Source organism: Bufo bufo, chromosome 5 (assembly GCF_905171765.1).
Source record: "Bufo bufo chromosome 5, aBufBuf1.1, whole genome shotgun sequence".
NCBI classification, from domain to species: Eukaryota; Metazoa; Chordata; class Amphibia; order Anura; family Bufonidae; genus Bufo; species Bufo bufo.
Window position 1 is genome coordinate 380,981,987 of NC_053393.1, and position 9,737 is coordinate 380,991,723.

At 40.5% G+C, this 9,737-nt stretch overlaps 1 pseudogene; it reads left to right on the forward strand.

Moving 5' to 3' along the window:
- Positions 1–8,642: 8,642 nt before the first annotated feature.
- LOC121002534 lies at positions 8,643–9,204 on the forward strand (annotated as a pseudogene).
- The last annotated feature ends 533 nt before the right edge of the window (positions 9,205–9,737 follow it).

The window sequence follows — 9,737 nt, forward strand, 5'->3', positions numbered from 1 at the left end:
CAATCATACTACACCTGCTCGTGCGTTTTCTTTTACATCTGAGATGCCTCATCCCGATCCATGTACTCACCATCATAATCACAATGATTCACAAGTTTATGATTCTTCCATTGCAGGTCCCTCTACATCTATGCCATCTTTTTTTAGCTCTTCCCCCCCTCATTCATCCTATAGCTAGTTATCCTATTTTAAAAAGCCCCAAAACCACCGACATAGCAAATTTTTGCAGGTTGCAGAGCAGGCAAGCGCAAAAAGAAGGATCCCCGCTCCGCACAATCAATAACTGTTCCCAACCAACATTCTGGGCCTCACTCTTGTGGTATCTTCAACTTGTCCACTCATGTTTGACAGCAGATGAGATTTCTTTACTTTCTAAGGGTCTTTCATTCTGTCCCTCTAGTAAAATCAAGGAATTTGACCTTTTCCTTGATCTAAATCGTTATATCAAAAAGTTCACACTAAAAAGGCATTTCAAAATTCAGGCTAACTCAATGAGTAGGCCCATTTCAGAGGACAATATTATATCCCCCAATGAAGAACCTATTGAAGCTATACTGTCTGGGCTAAAACCAGCGTTCTATCCTATTCACCGTAAGGGGAACTTTTTAGATACTTTTTATTCGGTGGTCTCAAATGACTTTAGGGAAATCAATCGTGAATCCAACATTAGACAGAATATGAAACCATCAGAAATGATGTCCCTAAAGAATTTACGATCAAAAGTGCTGATAAAGGGGAGGGTGTTGTTATTCAAAACCAAGAGGACTATGTTAGGGAAGCTTTGAACATTCTGTCAGATAAAAAATATTATCTATTATTGGACCATGACCCCTCTATAATAGATAGAGAAGATTTTTAAGTACTTATTAAGTCAGCAGATTTATGTTTGGGCAAGAAAGAAAAGGAATATATTTTGGTGAAGGAGTCCACATTAGCCATCTTTTACCACCTCCCCAAGATTCACAAAAACATCCAGAATCCGCCCGGTAGACCTATTATTTCGGGGGTTTCCTCCCTTACCCGAAATCTATCACATTATATTGATATTTACCTGCAGAAATATGTTGTCAATCTCAAATCTTATCTCAGAGACTCAACATCCCTTATCACTCTTTTGAAAGATACAGTATGGCAAGATAGCTTCTATTGGGTGACTCAGGACGTTTCGGCACTCTACACAAACATTTCTCATGATCTAGGTATGAAATGTACAACTAGTTTCCTAGACAAATATGATAAAATGCCTGCCCCACAAAAGGCCTTTATTATGAAGGGGATTGACTTTATACTCACACATAATGTATTTATGTTCCAAAATGGAATCTACAAGCAGATACGAGGGACCGCAATGGGGAAGCGTTTTGCAGTTTCTGGGCTAATAACAACATCATCTGCTTTCGTAGGTATATCGATGATCTAATCTTTATTTGGAATGGGGACCCATCATCAATTGAAAAATTCATTTCAGATCTCAATAACAATGATTGGGGGATTTCCTTCACTGGAACATATGACAAGACAGAAATAGAGTTTTTAGACCTCTAAATTTTTATTCAGAATAATAAAATTAATACCCGTACATTCTTCAAAAAAGTTGATAGTAATAGCTACTTGGACTTTAAGAGTACACACTACAGAAAATGGAAATCTAATATCCCATTCAGCCAATTTAAATGACTGAGGCGAAACTGTACCCTTATAGATGATTTTATCCAACAGTGTGATGTGTTGGCCTCAAGGTTCAGCCAAAAAGGTTATCCTCTTAACATTATTTCTGGCGCAAGATCCAAAGCCGCCAAACTCACCCAAGACGATTGCCTCACTATAGCCCCTAAAAAGGAAAAAGACAGTAATAGTAATAGATAGATAGATAATTTTATTACTACGTACAATCAAAACCATATGTCCATTAAAGCCATTTTAGAGAAACATTGGCACATTTTAAAAAGGGACCCAATCTTAAACCAGATTATTCCAGAGCTCCCGAAATTAACATATAGGTGAGCACGTACTCTAAAAATTATCCTTGCACCAAGTAAGCTAAATCCAGTTGAACATCATACTGAAAATCATGTCACTAAGGCCTTTATTGGGAGCTCAAAATGTAGTCATAAAAGATGCTTATGCTGCTTGTGTATATGCCAGAAATCAGTTTTTTTGTAGCCGTGTTAGCGGAGAGTCCTTTCCTATTTTAAGTAGTCTTAATTGTGAATCCAACTTTGTCATATACATTCTGGAATGTCCGTGCCACTTACAATATGTTGGGCAGACAATCCAAACATTACGAAATAGGCTCAATAAATACAGGTCAAACATTAAGAAAAACTACCTGAAACATAGTGTATCTAGACACGCGACAGAATATCATGAGGGGAGCTCAGTTGGGTTTAATGTGACACCAATTGAACATATCCCAACCCATTTACAAAAGGATATCCAGTACATCAGACGTAGAGAAATGTACTGTATTTTTAAACTAAATAGTTTGACCCCCTATGGTCTGAATGAAGCATTTGAGATGAATCTATAAGGGCTTATTATATATGTATTTCTTAGCCTAGACTAAATGACTATTCATGCGATTTAACAGTTAGGCTATAAATTACAATAGTTTTCCTCCCCTTACATTCTCATCACTGTAGAGTATTCTTATTACTATTACTCTAATTTATAATACTATTACCATATTTATTATGTCTTATGTGCATGTATTGAATTTTTATATATATTTATATATATATTTTATCATCATTTTTTATCATCATTAATTTTACCATTAGTTTATATGTATACCTTTTTATATATATCTATATGTAATTTATTTTATTTATTTATTTATTACACATGAATTTCCATTCGGTTATCCAAATGGATGGTAATTCCATCCATGCACATGCACTTTGAATCCCCCCCCCTTATACTATATATAGGGGGTTGTGTTTTGATACATGTTTATATATTGAGATATTCTTTCCCCTATGCATATAGGTCACCTTCCTTCTCTCCCCTCCTTCCCCTCCCCCCCCCCCTCTTTTTAGTATGGGCAATGAATATATTTCTTTTTTATAACATCGATTACACTCCTATATACATTTTTATATGGAGGCCCCTTCTCTGGCTTGCATTTATATGCATGGTTTGTTATTTTGCTCCTTTTCCCCCCATTCTCTTTACAAATTATATATACCTTTAATAGGGGCGATTCCATTCCCCCATCATCTATAGATCAGCTGAGCCTCTGGTCACACTCCCCACATCACGCTCGGCACTAGTGCACTCAGGCGTCTGGGTCGCTATGGATACTGCCATGTTACCGCATGACTCCTCTGCTCCCGGATCGCTGTGGGTAGCCGGAGCGCACGCGCCAGCGCTCCGTTGCCAGAGTGACTCCGAGCCGGCCCGCCCCCATCACGTGACTATAGAGAGGTGGTCATGTGACCCTTTTTTGCGATCTACAAACACTTTCTCCACATCGTTTAATTAACAGATCAGCCTATTGAACTAGTGGGACAATAAGATCTCTTGCTATGTTATAAACTGTGTGTTTCTTAAATCTAACACCAGCACACCTGGGACTAGCCCCTCCCATGTGTGGGCAGTCTCCAGGTATGCTGTTTTTTGGCGTTTTTTTTTTCAATCTATATAAACATCTGGCTGATATTTGTTAAACTATTACCTAATAACCTGATGAAGGGGACATTTGGAGCCCCGAAACGCGTTGTTCTTTGTACATATCTATGGTATTTATGCAATAAAGAAGATTTATTCACATAAGACCAACTCTACCAGCGATTTGCGCCTAACCAGAACCTCCTATCCTACAAGCATCCTTTGGGGGATTGGGCACCCAATCCCAAAGAATTTCCTTCTGCGGCTGCATTCCTGGATCTAAAGGGTATATATCCCTACAAGTCTACAACAGAGTTGTGCCTATCCATAGCACAACTAAAAAAGGTGAGCACCTTTTCTCTCTAAACAATTTATTTTGTATTGAGCGTATTACCCTATTGTGCGCTCCCCACCCCTCTTGTCTCTTTATTCCCCTCGTGACCGAGTGAAATTTAGATTCGCCCGTGGTTTCCAAAACTAGAAATTAAAACGACATTTAGACTTGAGTTTTTTCTATTATGATTAGAGGTAGATAAATATGCTACCTCACAAAAAAGCATTATTTGTCATGTACTCATGCCTCATTACAAAGCATAGCAGGCAATTAGAAATCAGCCACAATTATGGTTAACAGTTCTTTTGCCCCTCGTTCTCTTACGTCTGTTGATTTTTCCCTTTTTTGTTTGTTAAATTTTTCTTCTTCTTGTTTATCTTTGTTTAATTTCATCCTTTTCTCTTCACATGCATACACAACATCCAATCTTTTAGGGACTGCCTAAGAAGACATAGGTTCCAAACTCTCCTGAAATTACATACAGGTGAAACTCTAAAAATTATAATATCGTGCAAAAGTCAATTTATTTCTATAATACAAATTTAAAGGAATTGCATTAATGCGGCTTAAAATTAGAATTTTGTGTAAAGGTGCAATATTTTAGGCTCAAAGTGTCACACTGTAGTCAGCTAATTCATCCATACCCCCTGAGCAAAGGGTACCTCAAAATTGAGACTTTGGGGTTTCATAAACTGTAAGCCATAATCATCCAAATTATAACAAACAAAGGCTTGAAATATCTCGCTTTGCATGTAATGAGTCTATCTCATATGTTACTTTCACCTTTTAAGTTGCATTACTGAAATAAATGAACTTTGCACGATATTCTAATTTTTCGAGTTTCACCTTTATAGACATACAGTTAAGTTATAAGTAAGAATAATTAATTAGACTTGTCTTCATGAACCAAATAGTATTGTAAACCTACCAAATCACCAGTCTATTATGTTTACACATCCATATTAGATTTCTTCTTGGACTGTTGGGTCAAGATGAGACAACCAATATAAATGGATTAATATTGTGATCTGATGGGAGTTTCGCTGTAAGGATCTATCCTTTTTTTAGTACTGAAACTAAATGTAAATGTTGTATTTTATACTTCTCTTATTGTCAAAACAATAAAAAAATTATTAAAACAGAAAAGAGAAAAAAATTATGGTTCCTGAATATGACTTTTATTTTAAAGATTTTATTGTGCAAAAGTATTAACACTAGTTATTTACTCCTTCAGAAATGTCCTATCCTCGTCCGCAAATTGGACAAGAATAGGACACGTTCTATTTTTTTGCAGGGCTGCCGAACGGACATGTGGGTGTGAACAGCCCACGGATGCTCTGTCCACATCTTTTGCGGCCCCATTGAGATGAATGGGTCCACATATGATCTGCAAAAAATGCGGATCGGATGCGGACAAAAACCATGGTTGCGTACATGAGGTCATAAATGCATTTTCCCATGAAAAACATTCTCCAGTTTTCAAACCAGCACCTGGATCTGAATTCTTTTGTAATTGCATGTAATTAAAATTTTTATATAGCCACTGAGTTGTGCAATTAAATGTATCTGTATAGCGCCACCTGCAGTTTGTTTTTCTCTTATGTCTTTGTCCGGCTCACTGAGAAGACCGCACATGCTCAGTTTCATACTTCCTCCTGATCTGTGATAGGGAGAGCATGGACACGCCTCCTGAGCTGCAGCAGAGAATACACTCCCCTTGAGCTGTCAGTTTGATATAAATCTAGCAGAGCAATGAATGTGGAGATCTCTGGACCCATGTGAGGTACAGGGCTGGTTCTAGATTGTCATGTACTAGATTATGCATGATTTTCATTTTTTACATTAATCATGGGATAGCCCCTTTAATATGACAGTTCCCCTTTCAGAAATAAAACTGCACTGAGAAGTGATGTCGTCATAGCAACCAGGCTATTGTCTACTATTGTGTAATAGGTTCTAGAACATAGACACCTAGAACATATGTGAATTACAAGCAGCTTTTCCTCAGACCACACACTACAGGTGACGCGAACACTTACCTACCGTGTGATTGCTGCAATATTACCAGAAGAGAATTTACTGAACATCTACTCACTAAGACAAAAGGGATCTCTGGAGCTAAGGAGGTAAAGTATAATAAGCGTAATGTACCGTAATATATAATCAGATATTGGGGGAAATGTATTAAAGGGGTTGTCCATTTTCACCCCGGCAGCCCCCCTGACTTGAGCATTGGAGAAGTTCATGCTCCGATACTCTCCTTTGCCCTGCGCTAAATCGTGCAGGGCAAAGGCATTTTCAGGAGTTCCGGTGACGAACCGGGCTTTCCATGGGGCTTCCAGGAAGCCCGGTGACATCACCGGCACTGATGGGCAGGCTTTAGAGCTGCCCTAGCCAGTAAAATGGCTAGGGCAGCGCTAAAGCACGCCCATCAGAGCCAGTGATGTCACCAAACACACTGCCGGTGGGAGCTTCTATCCGGCAGTGTGTTATTGTAAACTAAAGAGCCCTTGCCCTGCGCGATCTAGCGCAGGGCAAGGGAGCTCATCGGAGCATGAGATGCTCTGATGCTAACATCAGTGGGGCTGCCTGGGTGAAAATATGGGTATGTCTAGGTTCAGCTCTGAACCCGGACAACCCATTTAAGACTTGTGTTTCATACGCTGGTATTAGGATGTATCAATTTATTAGTGCTGCCTTTTATCATTGGCCTCACCCCCTTCCTGTGAATTTACTGGAACTGTTGGCAAGTAACTTAAAAGCAATTTCTCAATATACTTTCTTGCATTTTTTAAGATCTCTGCTTGCTGTCATCCAGTAGAAACTTATTGTTTATTTCCAGTGTCGTGGTCATGTGATGGGCACAGGGCTCTATCACATGTGTATGTATTACATGTATACCAGGACAGATTGTATTTTCTTGAAGCAAACAATGAGTGTGTATGTAACATGCTGCCACCTGCTGGTGAACTAGGCACATTACATGAACAATTACATAACATTATTATAAATGCACAGTGTCTAGGGACCTGGAAATAAATGCATAAGGCTACTTTCACACTTGCGTTCGGGGTTCCGCTTGTGAGTTCCGTTTGAAGGCTCTCACAAGCGGCCCCGAACGCATCCGTACAGCCCCAATGCATTCTGAGTGGATGCGGATCCGCTTAGAATGCCTCCGCTTGGCCTCCGTTCCGCTCAGCAGGCGGACATCCGAACGCAGCTTGCAGCGTTCGGGTGTCGGCCTGGCCGTGCGGAGCCGAACAGATCCGTCCACACTTACAATGTAAGTCAATGGGGACGGATCCGTTTGAAGATGACACAATATGGTGCAATTTCAAACTGATCCGTCCCCCATTGACTTTCAATGCAAAGTCTGGACGGATACCATTGTTTGCATTATAGGAGCGGATCCGTCTGTGCAGACACCAGATGGATCCGCTCCGAACGCAAGTGTGAAAGTAGCCTAAGATAACATTATATTAGCATTCACAGATAGAAGCAGGGCGTAGGACATGTAATGCCACTCGGGGGCATTACATGTATTCACACATAGCAACTCCAAGTCCAGTTTTACTGGATTTTACAGTTTTTGCAATGTGATCATTAACTGTGCCATTTTTGCGGCACATGTAAAAACACGTGGCTGATTACTGCCTTGCAAAACTACGACCAAACTGCCTTCAAAATTTTTAATGCAGTTTTGATGCAGTTCTAACTGCGCCTCCACTGTTATGTGTGAATATACTCTTAAGCCCCTTGCAGACGAGCATGTCCGGATGCGTTCAGTGAAAACTGCGCGATTTGGCAAACAAAGCCATTTAGTTTTGTGTACGATCGTGTTCAGTTTTTATCGCTAGGGGGCAATGCAATTTACTGCGTTTTGCACGTGTGTCATAAAAAACTGAATGTATACAAACAACATCTCTTAGCAACCATCCGTGAAAATCGCATCGCATCTGCACTTGCTTGCGTATGCAATTTTCACGCAGCCCCATTCACTTCTATGGGGCCAGTGTTGCCGGAAAATCTCAAAAATTAGAACATGCTGCGATTTTTACCTAACGCAAAAGTGATGCATGAAAACCACCGTTCATGTACACAGACCCATTCAAATGTATGGGTCGGGATTCCGTGAGGGCGCAATGCGTTCGCATCACGCATTGCACCCGCGTGGAATTCTCGTTAGTGTGAAAGGGGCCTTAGGATGTAGTGACAAAGCGGTACCGCACCATATAGGTGAGGGGGCACGCCCGAAACCCACACCTATCTCACTCAGCTAATTTTGACACCCATAGAAGTGAATGGAGGGAGCCATGGATGTGCGGCCGAGACAACATTCACTGTAGCTTCTACATGTGGCTCTGTTCTTGAAAAAGGTATGTGTCCCAGTGGAATCTGCACATACTGGGCATTTATTGCTTATCTTCTGGAGATTTCATGAATTTCTACATGGAAATACTTGTTTAATGTATACCAGAAACCATGAGACCAATCCTTCACATCACCTTTACATTGACTTGGAGGGTCCATCACATTCCTCTGTGGTCTCTGTAATTATAACGGGAAGAACAGCTCTGCATGTGTTATGTGACTAGATCCTCACATAGTATTTTATTGTCTATAATGTATTGACTTGTGAGCGTTATATTGTATATATTGGATTTTTGTCTTTGAAGGGAGTGTGAGCTGCTATATAACAATGGCGGACAACGAGCCTCAGAAATCCAGGAAGAGACCCTACTGCTGTCCTGACATACCAGCCAAGAGGCGTCTGATTGACCAAGCACAATCATCCCAGAGACGTCTTGTGCTGTACACCCCATCCAGTGAGCTCCTGAGGTGTCTCAGACTTTTTTTTACGTCGGAGATGTTATAAGATCGATCTCTCCCCTACAGATCCTGTAAGATGGCTAAGGAATATTGACAATTATCTCCTTAGTATGGGCTACCAACCCGTAAGTTTCCTGAGCTCAGGCAGTGTCGTCTTCCTCTATATGCTGTGCCGAGACCTCATCTCCCCAGAGGCAGACACCATACAACAGCTTCAAGTGTCCTTCCTTACCTGCTACTTCATCACCCACTGCTACACCGGCAATGAGAATTGGTACCCAGTAACACCATTCCTGGTGGGCTCAAGGATGGCCTTTTGGGACCGATGCTTATCATACATCAGAATTATGAGCTCCAAGATGATGCAGATCAATGCCAACCGCCAGTTTTATAGTGAGACACTCGCTGAGCTGAAAGCTGTAGGAAGATAAGGAACATCCTGTGACCTGCAAGGAGGAAAGAAAATGTACTGGAAAATTAGTGTCCGGAATGTGAAATCTTGTTTTAAGGAGGTATGAACATCTGAGGTCTCCAATTTACTATGAGATGAAGGCGCCTGGAGATTTAATATCGTGATATGAAGGGACTGCATGGTGCATGATATTCTGTTTGAACATCTGGTTTATTACATGTCCCCCTCACAAGCCACTCTGGTGCCAATTCTATGACTGAGGAATTTTTACTTTTGGAGTTGATTTTTTTCCCCTTCAGATTATTGCACCATAGTGCAATGACATAAGTCGTCAGACTGGACTTTCCAATTAATGCATTATTTTTTATCTCAGAGCATTTCTTTATATGTAGGTCACGGAGAATCCCAATGACCAAGCTACTAACTTTCTATTTAACTTACATTACAAAATTGGCCCCTGTTCCAGTCGCCCAATGGCGGTCATCTGACCCTGGAAGCACTATTGTGCTCCTATAGTGTTGATCTTTTGTCCACTGGTCACACGTCTTCCAG